The sequence below is a fragment of the Macaca thibetana genome, chromosome 11 (genome assembly GCF_024542745.1).
Source record: "Macaca thibetana thibetana isolate TM-01 chromosome 11, ASM2454274v1, whole genome shotgun sequence".
NCBI classification, from domain to species: Eukaryota; Metazoa; Chordata; class Mammalia; order Primates; family Cercopithecidae; genus Macaca; species Macaca thibetana.
This window is the reverse complement of record NC_065588.1, coordinates 22,915,572-22,930,094: the sequence shown is the minus strand read 5'-3', so window position 1 is coordinate 22,930,094 and position 14,523 is coordinate 22,915,572.

The following is a 14,523-nucleotide window of genomic DNA, read 5'->3' as shown; positions in this document are numbered from 1 at the left end:
GCATTGGCTTTCCATTTAATATTTCTTAGTGCACTTATTTTTTTTAACTGCTGCTGCTCTGATTTTTTGGCATACACACTAGTGCCTTCTGGACTGTGCTAAGCTTTGACAAGACTGAAGAGGAGGCCCGACTGAATTTGTCTAGTACAGCTAGCACTCCACTCAAAATAACTTTTCCTTTAAAAAATCTATTTTTACTGGTTCAAGCCTCATCTAATCTTTCAATCATAAGGTTGAGCCTTGCATTTTATTTTAAAGTACAAGGGGTAACATTTAAGACATTAATAAATAGAAAAAAAAATCATTTTTAATTCTGTACATTTAACATAGATTAATTTGATAAAATTAAATCTGTTGTTTGACTCTACTGAGCTAATCAGCTTTGTAGGCCAAAAATATCAAACACTTGGCCTTTTCCAGTAAAATATCTCATAGTGAAATCTCTTTTCCCTTTGCCAATTCTTGAACTCCATACATGACATGGAGCACTATTTCCAATCGTAAATGAATAATCATGTAAGAAACGATCTAGTTTGTCATAAGACAGCTTACACTAGAACTTACTCTAACACAATTGCCCGTCCAGTGTGCCTGTCTACGACCGATGCTAAATTAGCACCATCTGAGTGATTTGCTTTTTTAGGGAAATAGGATTAACAAAGGAAATTGAAATTATTAAGAGATATGAAGGAAAATTTTTTAATTGGTCCAAGTTTGCCTGTGGCCGACTGGACCGCTTCATCATCTCCTGATGGGGTCTGAATTCATTATGTTTCCTGAGACTGTGGAAAATTAATAATAAGAGGAAATGGGAAGTGGCAAAACTAAACTAATTCAAGAAAAATAACTGATTATCTGTAGTTTCCCATGACTGTGGAAAGATTACAACTATTGATTCAAAAGACAAAATAAGTTTATTTTATTTTACTTTTGAGTAGATAATAAATGTACCTGATTATAAATTAAAACATTAAAAACAATGCAGTAAAAGGCCTCACTCCCACGCCTGCTTTTATCTGCCCTGTTCACCACCTGCCACCTCCAAAGGTAACCAATTTTATTAGTTTCTTGTGTATCTGTTCAGAGTTTCTTTATGCAATTATAATCAAATGTAAATATATATTCATATTCTTCCTATTTATATTCACATTCTTCCCACTGTCTTATACAAAATATAGAATATGATATATACTCTTTCAGATCTTTTTTGTTTTTACCACCCAATAGAAGGGAAAAGCTTTCCATCTCAGTATATAGGGAACTTCTTTTTCTTTTTTAGAGCTACTTTGTATTACATTGTAGGGAAGGGACCACCATTTATTTAATCAGTTTTCTATTGATGGACATTTAGGTTATTATCAACCTTTTGTATTACAAAGAAGGTTACAACAAATAAGCTTTCATATAACTCATTCTTTCTGTGTGAAGTTTTATCCATAGGATAAATTTCATGAGCAAAATTTCTGAGTCCAAGGGAAAATGCATTTATAATTTTGATAGGTAATACCAAATTGTATTTTATAGTTATTGTGCCATTTTAAACTGATAAGTAAAAAAAAAAAAAATGCTTTTCAGTTTAATTTGCATTTATCTTATTCTGAGTGAGTTTGAACATTTTTATGTCTTAAAGGCCAAGTTGCATTTCCTTTCCTGTGAAGAGTCTGTTTTTATATTATTTATCCACTTTAAGAAAACATATCTAGTCTTTTTCTTATCACCTCTAGGATCTCTGCAAATATTAGGGAGATTAATTTTTAATTCATAATAAAAATTACAAGAGTTGCAAATCTTATTGTAAATTTTCAGTTGAATTTTCCCCAATGTGTTATTCATCTTTTAATTTGCTTATGATAGTTTTCATTCCACAGAAGTTTTTGATTACATATGTATAATCAAAAACTATATAAACTATATATAAACTATATATATATTAAACTACATGTATAAACTATATATATATAGTTTTAATGTTGTCAAATTTATTAGTTTCTTCTTTTATGATTTCTGAATTCTTGATCATATTAGAAATGCTTCCCTACTCCAAAGCTAAAAAGTAATTCACCCATTTTTTTCTTCTACTGTATTACTTTTATGGTTTCATATATTACATTTATACCTTTAATACATTTGAAGTTTTTCACAATATACTATACAAGCTATGGATTAAACTTTGTTTTTTCCCAGTAAACTGTTTTATCATCCCAATATCAATATTGTTTAATGAAACTTACTCCATCTTCTCCCCATTGATTAGAGATCCACATAAATGCTTTAAAAAACAAATAAATGTATTTGTAAGATTCAGTCAATAAAAGCCTAGTTTGTAGCTAAGTGCTTCAATCATATTACCATACATCATGCTTTCAATTCTCTCTTCCTTGAAACATAGATAAAAATGAACATTTTTTAAAGTTAATTTTGGCCCAATCTATAGGATATAAAGGAAATTACTAAATGCATAGAAATATTTTTATTTATTTATTTATTTTTAGAGACCGGGTCTTGCTCTGTCACCCAGACTGGAGTGCAGTGGCACAGTCATAGCTCACTGCAGCCTCAAATTCCTGAGCTCAAGCAATATCCCACCTCAGCCTCTGAGTAGCTGGGACTACAGGCACGAGCCACCAAGCCCAGCAAAAGTTTTATGTTTTGTGGAGATGAGGCATCACTATGCTGCCCAAGCTGGTCTCTAACTCCTGGCTTCAAGTAATCCTCCCACCTCAGCCTCCCAAAGCACTGGGATCACAAGCGTGAGCCACAGGGCCCAGCCAAAATACTTCTTTATTGTTACCTGGCAATAGTTTTATGAGGATCATTCTAACGAAAATATGATTAGAGATGACTATTTTAAAATATGTAATAACGATAGACAGCCATTAAGTGCCCACTAATCACCAGATAATTGATCATGCAATTTTGTATATTTTGTCACTTAATTCTCACAATAACCTCACAAAGTTTATTATATCACTCAGAAAACAACTTAGGCTCAGTAAGTACCTAACAGAATCAAGATTTTAACTTAGGTCTGCCTTTCCTGCAAACCCACATTCTCTACTGATACTCATTCTCTCTCTCTTTCTGTCTTGTTCTCTCTTGCTCTCTTCCTCTCTCTCTCTCTCTCTCTCTGTCTGTGTGTCTATATAGACAAACATAACATATGTGTATATATATATATACACACACACACGTAAGTATAAATACATATATTTATTTTATATATGGTTTATATATATGTATTCCATAGGCAAACTATAATAAAAAAATACATACTTATTGAGTGTCTGTATGTGCTAGGCATTATGTTAAGCACTTTGCACATTTAATTCAATTGATCTTCTTTTTTTGCTTGTTTGTTTTTTGAGACAGAGTTTTGCTCTTGTTGCCCAGGCTGGAGTGCAATGGCACAGTCTCGGCTGACTGCAACCTCTGCCTCGTGGGTTCAAGCAATTCTCGTGCCTCAGCCTCCCGAGTAGCTTGGATTACAGGCGTACGCCACCATACCCGACTAATTTTTTATGTTTAGTAGAGATGGGATTTTACCCTGTTGGTCAGGCTGGTTTGGAACTCCTGACCTCAGGTGATCTACCCACCTTGGCCTTTTTTTTTTTTTTTTTTGAGACAGTGCCTTACTCTGTCACCCAGCCTGGAGTGCAGTGATGCGATCTTGGCTCACTGCAGCCTTGACATTCTGGGCTCAAGCCATCCTCCCACCTCAGCCTCCCAAGAAGCTAGGACTATAGCTGTGTACCACCATGCCAAGCTAATTTTGTTTTTATTTTTTGTAGAGACAAAGTCTCACTATGTTGTCAAGGCTGGTCTAGAACTCCTGGACTCAAGTGATCCTCCTGCCTCAGCCTCCCAAAGTGCTCAGATTACAGGAGTGAGCCACCATACCTGGCGTGATCCTCATTTAAAAAAAAAAGAAAAAAGAAAAATTCTATTAACCTCATTTCCCAGATGGGAAACTGAGCAAAGAAAGGATAATTTTCCCAAAGTCATACAAGTAATAACAGGTGGTATCAGAATTTGAACCTAGATGACATATCTCAGTACCCTTGCCCTTGCAGTACTTTATTATACTATGTCATTGTGCACATGGTTGGCAATAAACACCATTAATGTGTTAAAGTAGATCCAATATTAATGAACCTTCAATTAACCAAAATGCTCAGAGACTGGGGCCAATAGACTGATCTCCCAAGTTTTACATGGATATTCCACTCTTCCTACAAACTCTTTTATTTTTAGCATCTTGACCTAGTAAACACAGAACACAGAAAATAATTTGATCTTCCTTTATGATGAAATATCCTGTGGTGCGATGTGCTTCTTTCACACTGCATGCCTTATCAAAACATCCCAGTTACCCTATAAATATATACACTTACTATGTACACACAAAAAAAATTTTTAAAAATTCAAAGTAAATTGAAAATAAATAAATAAATATCCTATGGAAAGATCAGGTCATCCTTAAAGCTGTACTACAACTATTCATCTGTTTCCTCTTCTCCAGGGCTTTCTCTACCGACTCCCTCTTTCTACCAACCTCTCAGCAACTGCCTCCACTATGCTCCAGCCTGAGTTTGAATACACCTCTGTAACCAGTCTTGACACTTAACATTACTCTCTTGTTTCCACTCAATCTCCCTGCTTCTCTCTCACACCCTTTCTCGACTCCACTTCCATCCTCAATTTCACTTAAAGGTACTGTCTTATTCATACCTATGTCCAGACATAAGCCTGGCAAACGAGTCATCACACATAAGTGTTTCATTCAATAACACCTTAAGTGATTTCCCATTTCCCTTTCTACACATCAGCCTATCTCCTAGAATGAGTCATTTTCTTCTTCCTACCAGCTCCTAGCCCCACCCCTTAGCCAGATGTGTCCTATAATCAGATTATTCTATGCTTCAAAATTATCCTTCCCTAAAATAGTCAGATCCTTAGTGCTCTGACCTCAGCCAAATAGCCAAATAGCCCTGAGGAAAAGAAAATCAACTGAAACTATTAGCGAACACTCAACAGCCCAAAGTGTTGGCTCTCCAAATGAAATATAATTTTAAAAGAGACAAAGCTAAACCAAAGAAATAAACGGCTAATAAAGCATTGTGGGTATTTTGGTAGAGGAGGAAGACATTTTTCCAGAGGCTCCTTACTATCTCCTGCACAAGTACCTTTCTTCACATGCCTATTAAGGATATAGGTGTATATAAGAAATTTAACAAAAAGCAAACTAAGCTCTAGACCATATTTTAAACATGCGGGTTTTATTTGCTTTTGCTACATTCCTCGTTTTCCTGTTATCCTCTTTCTATTTTAAAGCCAAGTTCAGAAAGTTTTTAATAAATTGAGGGTTCAGATTACAATCAATTTTGGGTATAAGTATTCATCGTCCAATCTTACTGCTTCCTTTTTAGTTTATGAAACCCTGCTGAGAGTTTTACCAATCTACATAGGCTGAGTTGTGGCTAATTACATTTTTGTCTTCGTTTATACCATAGGAAGAGCTGAAAATATCATTAATTCCTGAACATAAGAATTTTTATAGCATATTAAATCACTGTTGCAATCCATTTGATTCACCATATTAACAAACTAAAAAATAAAAACCATATGGTCTTCTCAATATATTCAGAAAAGCATTGACAAATCCTACGTACATTCCTGATATATATATATATATATATAAAAAAAAACTTTCAGCAAACTAGGAATAAAATAGAACTGTCTAAACCGGATAACAGGCATCTACAAAAAAACCTACAGCTAACATCATACTTAATGGTTATATTCATTTTTTAGGGCTGCCATATTACAATACATCAGACTGGGTGGCTTAAACAACAAAAGTTAATTTTCTCACAGTTCTGAAGGCTGGAAGTCCAAGATCAGGGTCCAAGATTATGGCTGGTTTCATTCTGAGGCTTCTCTCTGTGACTTGCAGATGGCTCTCTTCTCTGTCTTCACATTGTCTTTCTTCTGCACTTACACATACCTAGCTCCTGATGTCTTCTTATAAAGACCCCAGTTACATTGGATTAGGGCTCACCCATGTCCTAATTTTACCTTATTTGCATTCTTAAGAGCTGTCTCTACAAATAGTCACATCTTGAGGTACTGGGGGTTAGGACTTAAATACGTGAATTTGGTGAAGAGGAACAAATCTCATCCCATAACAATGGTGAAAGACAATGCTTTCCCTTAAGGTTAGGACAAGGCAAGAATGTTTGCTCTCACTACTTTATTCAACATTGTACTAGAGGTTCTAGTCATTTCAGTAAGGCAGGAAAAAATAAATAGGAGATATTTAAATAGGAAAGGAAAATTCAATTGAATGTATATGTACAGCCAATGAACAACCAAAAAATACAATTTAGGATTGTACTTTTAAAACACAAAAATACAATTTTGAAACTTAAAAAATACAATTTATACCGGGATCAAAAGTCATGAAATACTTAGGGATAAATCTCATATAATTTCTGCAAGATCTGTCCAATGAAAACAAGAAAACATTGCTAAGGGAACTTAAAGAAAACCCAAATAAATGGCTATATATAAATTTTTTATTGATTAGAGACCAATATTGTCAGGATGTCAACTCCTCTTAAATTAATCTATAGATTCAAGTCAATCCCAGTGAAAATTCAGCTGGCTTTTCTGTAGAAACTGACAAACTTGATCCCATTCTGAAAATGCAAAGTGCCTAGAGTAGCCAAAATAAATTGAAAAGGAAGAACAAAGTTGACTAAATAACTCTGATTTCAAAACATAAAAACAAAGCTGTCTTTATTTACTAAAGATACTTAAATAGACCAATGAAACAGAACAAAAAACCATGATTACTTCTACCCATATGTGGACAACTGATTTTTGAGAAATATGCAAAGGCAATTCACTGAAGACAAGATAGTCTTTCAACAAATGGTACCATTTTCAACAAATAGAACATTAAAAGAAATAAATTTTAATTCAAATCTTATACCATATACAAAAATAAACTCAAAATGAATTATAGACCTAAATGTAAAATCAAAACCATAAACCTTCTTTAAAAAAATGAAAATCTTTGTGACTTTGGATTAGGCAAAGATTTCTTAGATACAAAAAATATATATAGATATGACTATCTATAAATAATTAATAAACTAGAATTTATTGAAATTAGAAATGCATGCACCTCAAAAACATTGTTTAAACAATTAAAAGACAAGCCACAGCCTGGAGGAAAACACTGTAAATCCCATCGTCAACAAAAGACTTGTATCTAAAGAACTCTCAAAACTCCATTTTTTAAAAATCCAATTTAAAAATGGTCAAAAGACAGAAATAAATCCACATATATATGGTCATCTGACCTTTGACAAAGATGTTAATAATACACAATGAAGAGAGAATAGTGTCTTCAACAAATGGGTTTGGGAAAACGGAATAGCCATATGCAAAGGAATGAAATCATACCCTTATCTAACACCATACACAGAAATCAACCTCAGACTGCATTAAAGACAAATGTAAGACAAGAGATCACAAAACTTAGAAGAAAATGAAGGGAAAAGTTTTGTAATATTGGTCTTAACAACGGTTTCATGAATATGACATCAAAAGCACAGGCAACAAAAACAAAAATAAACAAGTGGGACTGCATCATACTAAACAGCTTCTGTATAGCAAAGGAAATAATCAACAAAGTGAAAAGGCAACCTGTGGATAAGGGGTTAATATCCAGACTATATAAGGAATACCTACAACTCAACAGTAAAAATAAAATAACATTTAAAAATCCAATTTAAAAATGGAACTTGAATAGACATCTCCAAAGACGACATACAAATGGCCAGCAGGTATATGAAAAAACACGCAACATCACTGCTAATGAGAATGTGAAATGGTACAGTTGCATACATCCATGTAAAGGTTTGTGCATGGATGTTCATACAGCTTTAATTATCATGGCCATAAGCTGGAAACAACTCAAATTCCCACTAATAGGTGAATAGATAAATTGTGGTATATCCAGACAATGGAATACTATTGAGCAGTACAAAGGAATGAATTATTGATACAGATGACATAAATGAATCTCAAAATAATTATGCTAAGTTAAAAAAAATCATAACCACAAAAAGAGTATACTTTATCACTCCACTTAAAGAAAGCTCTATAAAATGCAAATTAACCTATAGTGGCGGAAAGCAGATCAGTGGTTGCCTAAAGGGGCCAGAGGAAGGAATTAGTAAGGGGAAACTTTTAGAAGTAATGGAATATTCTATGGTGAAGATTTCACAGGTGCATAAATATAACTAATCAAATTGCATGCACTAAATATGTGCAGTTTATTGTATGTCAATCACACCTCAGTAATGAAAAAAAATTTACAGGGAACATCTCATTCTCCAAATATTTCCCAAATTCTAATTTTCACCAAAATTCACTCTGCCTTTGCTTTTGCTGTTCTCTCAGGTTAGGAAGCTTTCTCTCCTTTCCTACACTTATTCCTATCATCCCACCTGTCTATTAAAATTCTTCTTGCTCCCCAAAGTCTGAGTCAAGCTCAAGGAAAATGCCATCTCTTTCAAAAGCCCTTCCGACTATTCCAATGTCTACATGAGTTGCTCCTGTCCTTATAATCTCACCTGGTTATTTCATTTTGTCTTTGTAATCCATATAACTTTTCTTTTTGAGACAGGGTCTGGCTCTGTTTTCCAGGCTGGAGTGCAGTAGCATGATCTCAGCTCACTGCAAACTCCACCTCACTGCAAACTCCACCTCACAGGCTCAAGCAATCCTCCAGCCTCAGCCTCCCGAGTAGCTGGGACTACAAGCATGCCACCACACTTGGCTAATTTTTGTATTTTTTGTAGAGAAGGGATCTCTCTGTGTTGCCCAGGATGGCAACTGAGCTCAAGGGATCCAACTTCTCAGAGTGCTGGGATTACAGTCATGAGCCACCATGCCAGGCCCAGTCAATTTTTATGTACTCATCATCCCCATCACACCGAAAGTTCCTTGAGAGAGAGGCTGTTACTTTTTCGTTGTTGTTAATTCTACCTACAGCCTAGCAGAGCTTTTGGTCATGGAAGTACTCTATAACTACTTCAAGGGTGAATAGCCCCACAGAAGGAAGAAACAGAAAATAACATATTCCATTCCCTCAGCTCAAGTTTTCTTCTGAAAGGCAACCTCTATTCTAATACTCCAGTTTGTGCAGATGTGCTGAACAGCACTCATGTGTTATCTACACAAGGAGCTCATTTTAAACATGTCTCCCTGGAGATAACCTCTTAACCCAACGGAATGATTCTTGTGGTAGGCGTTTAAGACATTCTGGCAGGCTGGTGGGGAAAATAACATTAAGACAAATAAGACCTTACAATGCCCTCGCGTGATCCTGAGCTGGAAGTCCGCTCTAAGAACAGTGGTACAGGGAGTGATCTCTCACTAGCTGAGCCAATAGATTTTTTCCACGTTCCCCAATAGATTTTTTCCCAAGTTCCCCAGTGATCCCTAGAGAGTAGCTATGAGACTTGAAGAATCTGACTTGTTGCCTCCTGTGTTACCTGAAAATAAGAGATTTCTGTGGCAATTTTTTTTTTTTTTTTTTTTTTTTTTTTTTTTTTTTTTTTGAGACGGAGTCTCGCTGTGTCACCCAGGCTGGAGTACAGTGGCCGGATCTCAGCTCACCGCAAGCCCCACCTCCCGGGTTTACGCCATTCTCCTGCCTCAGCCTCCCGAGTAGCTAGATGAGAAAACTGAGGGACAAAGGGATCCAGAAGTCACAATAATTTAGAGGCAAAACAGATGTTAAATATTCTAACTCTCCTGAGCCCAGGCCAGAATCTCTTACAGAGTTTTTTTAGAAAATGTTTCTTTACTATTTTATTAAACACTGGAAAAATATTTGACATCCAACAAAAGTTTTTGTGTTTTAAAAAAGCAATACTAATAGTTTGGGGACACAGATTGCTTATTTGGATATAATAGAGAGTACAATCATATTTTCACCAGTGTGTTGGTTTAAGAGCTATTTATTTTTTTTAATAGGCTGATCTAACCTAATTCAAAAGAAACAGAATGTGTGTTTAATGTAGCAGCAACTAAATAGGCTTCGCAGACTGTGGGAAAGGCCTTTGAGGTTGAAGTTAGGAAATGTTAACTCCTTGACCACTCAGAATCCCTGAGAGTATAACAAAATATGTACATTTTTTGCTAGATTGTAAAACCCATGAAATGTAAAGATCTGTTATTTCCTGCTTTAGCCTCATTCATTCATTTATCATATATTCTTTGTGTGTTTGATATATGAAAGACTGTTTTGCACCTGGGACATAATGACAACTGAAGTCCCCTTCTCTCACTGAACTTACATCCTAGTAGGAGAAGATAACCAATCAATATACACAGCAGAGAGTGATAAATGCTCTTCAGAGATTTAAACTAGGGCGTTGTAATTGAGAGTTATCAGATGGCCACTAGTTGGATGATCAGGAAAGCTTTGTTTGAAGAAGTAACATCTAAGATGAGAACTGAATGACAAGGAGAAACCAGTCATGCCATGAGCCAAAAATGCACCTTCTAGACAAAAGTAACGGCCTGATAAGGCACAAAGGAGGCTGGCATGTTCTAGGAAAAGAAATACAGTGTAGCTACAGCCTGGATGTGGAACAGAGGAGCAGTAGACAACGAAGAACAAGAGGTACACAGGAGCCAAGTGAGGAGGGATTTGTAAGAAAGAGTAAGGCGCTCAGATTTTATTCCAAGTGTAACAGGAAGTCAGTGGAGGGTTTGGGCATTAGAGTTGCATGATCTGATGTATCATTTTTAATGGTCTCTCTGGCTACTACCTGGAAAGTGGGCTATGGGGGAGGCAAGAGTAGAGGTAAGGAGATCAGTTAGGATAATATCACAGTAGTCCAGGAAAGAATGAATAGGGACTTGGCCTAGTGCAATAGTAGCAGCATTAAAGAGAAATGGATAAAATCAAGATATGTTTTGTAGGTAGAACTCATTATGCGATTGGAAGGATTCAAGAATAATGCCTAGAGTTTTAGCCTGACCGACATTTACTATGACTTAATATGTGTTTTTAAAACATCATTGTTTAAATTTTAATTTACTTAAACTCATTAGACCTAGAATTTTAGATACTTTATGATCCCATATCTTACAAAGGATAACACCAAATCCATGCCAGTAGTTAAGAAATTTGTTAGACTAGTTAGTGAGAGTTGGTATTATAACACGGATTTCCTTGACTTCCCATTCACTGCTCTTTTAGTGACACTATGCTAAATAGAACAAAGCCATAGGAAGTATTGTTCCTACTGTCTAAGAGCAACAAGACAAGATCAGCCATGTTGTGATGAACAGTCCCTTTCCCCAAGTGTACATGGAGAGCCAGACACAAGCTAGAGGATCCACACCTCCCCCTGACATATCTAATCAATCATAAGACTTGTTCATTTCATCTCGTAAACAATACTTCTAAACCCTAGTCCAAACTCCTAGTTCTTCCATTTCACACTTGCCTCTTCCAGTCCATTCCCACCAACATGCAGGCTAATTTTTGTTTTAAGTTTTCTCAGGTCATTTAGAAGTGTCATGTTCCTTCCTGCTCAGGGAGACACATGCTAACCTCTCTGAAACCTCGCCCCTTGCCAACCCACTCTTCTTCACTTGGGCCTATTTAATTCCCATTCTGCTTTTGAAGCATTGCTCAAATTTTGCTTCCTCAAAGACATATATTTTTTGTCACCACTACCCCCAACTAGGTCAGATATTTCTGTTATTTATAGATCACTATTAATTTTTATAGAACGTAAATTGTGCAATTGGCATTTAATATCCATCTTTCCTGGTAGTTGAATATCTGTCACCCCTGCTCTAATGTAAGCTTAATGACAATTTGTACCTATTTGTCTTGTTTACCTCCATGTCTGCAATTTCTATAAACTGTCCGATATGTCATAGGTAATTAATGAATATTAATGAATTAAATAAATTAATGTATATGTTCTTTTTGGCTGTAGACAAGAGATATCTCAAATATAGTTTATGTTACTAAAAACTTCTATGAATGCTAATTACACACAAACAGGAATGTCACATTTGACAGGAAACTAAATAATTGAAAGATAATAAATATGCTTAACCTCCACAGAAGGGGAAAACATGAACAAGAAACAGGGAAAACTTGGGTAAGTTCAAATTTAACCAAAATTACCTGAACATTTACACAAGTATTTACTTTTGCTTTTAGACACATTATCTCACAAATGCTTCCCAACCTAAAATAACTCACCCCATCACCCATGGCAACCCCTCTCTATCCAACAACTCTGCTTTATTTGTCTTCACAGTACTTAATTCTGACACACTCTTATATTAACCATTTACTATTGTCTGTCTTTACCTCTATAATATAAGCTCCACAAGGGCAGGGACTTCGTATGATTTAAAACTATATCCCCACTAGAATCTGACACATGGTCGGTGCAAAATAAATATTTGTTGAATGAAGGAGTAATATTGGGTTATCTGAACAACCAAGCAAAATAGAGATTATTTCCATTCACAGTTGACAAAACTGATTGTCTAAAAACATGAATTACTACTTGCTCAAAATTGTGCAATTTGTAAGTGATCAAGCTCTGATTCAAACTCAGGGTTTTATAGTCCCCAGTATAGGTCCCTGCTCACAGAGTAGAACACGTACTACCTAAAAAGGCCTAAAGCAGAAGGAGAATCATTTACTAATTCAGAATGAGTTTACTCATTCAGAGATTTCTGATTGGAAGTCCCAGATATGGGTGAAATACTTGCACAAAGTTTTTAGCCTTCACTGAGAGGCTGAGTCTGGACAGTCAACCAGCAAGACATCGCTTCTTGGTATCATAAACAGATTTGACGGTGAGGGAGAAGAGTCCATTGGAAACTTGGGTTGAGATGATGGAACTAGAGGTTGGGGAGGAAATAGGAAAAAGGAAAAGGCTTCAAAGAAACATGATGCCTTATGAATATCCCACCAATACCTGACCTATTCCCTGAGATACTGCCCCAGGCTTTGACACTATTCTTTCTCACCTGGGAAGAATTTTCCAGAAACTGGGCCCAGAACAACCCGCATCAGAAACAGAAGTGATGAATCACAAACCTTTGGGTGGAACCTATAAATATACCTTGTTAACAAGCACGTTGGCTGATTTTTGTGCATATGAAAGTTTGATCACCACTAACTTAAAAATTAGGATCATTACCATGTTGACATGATACCCAGACATGTTAAAGAGCATAAAAGATGGTGTCCATGTAAATACTCCCAGCCCAGGGCCAATGTGGTTTAGAAAAAAAAATTATTGAACAGGTATATCTGGTTATAATTTTTGTTTCTGCACAGCTAAACACAATCAAGGTAGTACTGTCTGAAATGTTTGCTTTGATTGTTTTCCTCTTCAGTCATCGTGAAATTTCCTACAGAAACATTCAGTAGAAATAAATCTTCAAATAACCATGAGCTGATTATCTACAGTGTTAATGGTAACAAATAAATCTGTGAGCGCAGTAATTAGTAAGTAATTGGAAAAATTTTATCTTTAATTTTTGTGCCTTCTTTGTTTTTTCCATTTGATTTTGTGGTTTACTGGGGATGCTGGGTGACATTCCTGGGTAGGGTCTTCACACTAACTCTACAGAATTATATGTGAAAGCAACAGTACCTTCCTCATGGAGTTTCTGCGAGAACTAAGTGCAATCACATAGAAAAAGTACCCAGCCCATTGCCTTTGAGCACTGTAGAAACTCAACAAATGGGAGCTGTGAAGACTGTATTTCAATTTCTAATAGACACGTGCATGTCCACATAAAAATGAGAGGAGGCAAATCTTTTGAGGTTTCTATTTTCATTCTTACAAATATATTTCAAACTAAATATATTATATTACATTATATTTGAGCTAAATATAAATATAATTAAATGTATTCTCACAAATATATTCTTTTTTTTTTTTTTTTTTTTTTTTTTTTTGAGACAGAGTCTTGCTCTGTCTCACCCAGGCTGGAGCGCAATGGCGTGATCTCAGCTCACTGCAGCCTCCACCCGCCACGTTCAAGTGATTCTCCTGTCTCAGCCTCCCGAGTAGCTGGGACTACAGGCATGTGCCACCATACCTGGCTAATTTTGTATTTTTAGTAAAATAGGGTTTCACCATGTTGGCCAGGCTAGTCTCGAACTCCTGACCCCAGGTGATCCACCCACCTCGGTTACCCAAAGTGCTGGGATTACAGACATGAGCCACCTCACCCAGCCTCACAAATACATTCTAAACTAGTTTATAGTCTCAATTGTTTACCACTCCATTCCTCTCCTTTATTATTACACAAATAATTACAGGCACATCACCAATGTTACGATAGCCATAGAACATGTTGTCTTAGCAACTCACCCTCCAGGGAATAAAGTTTTGGTCTGGAAGTCACAGCCTGCTGTTGACCCTGACCCCACATCCACTTGGCTTC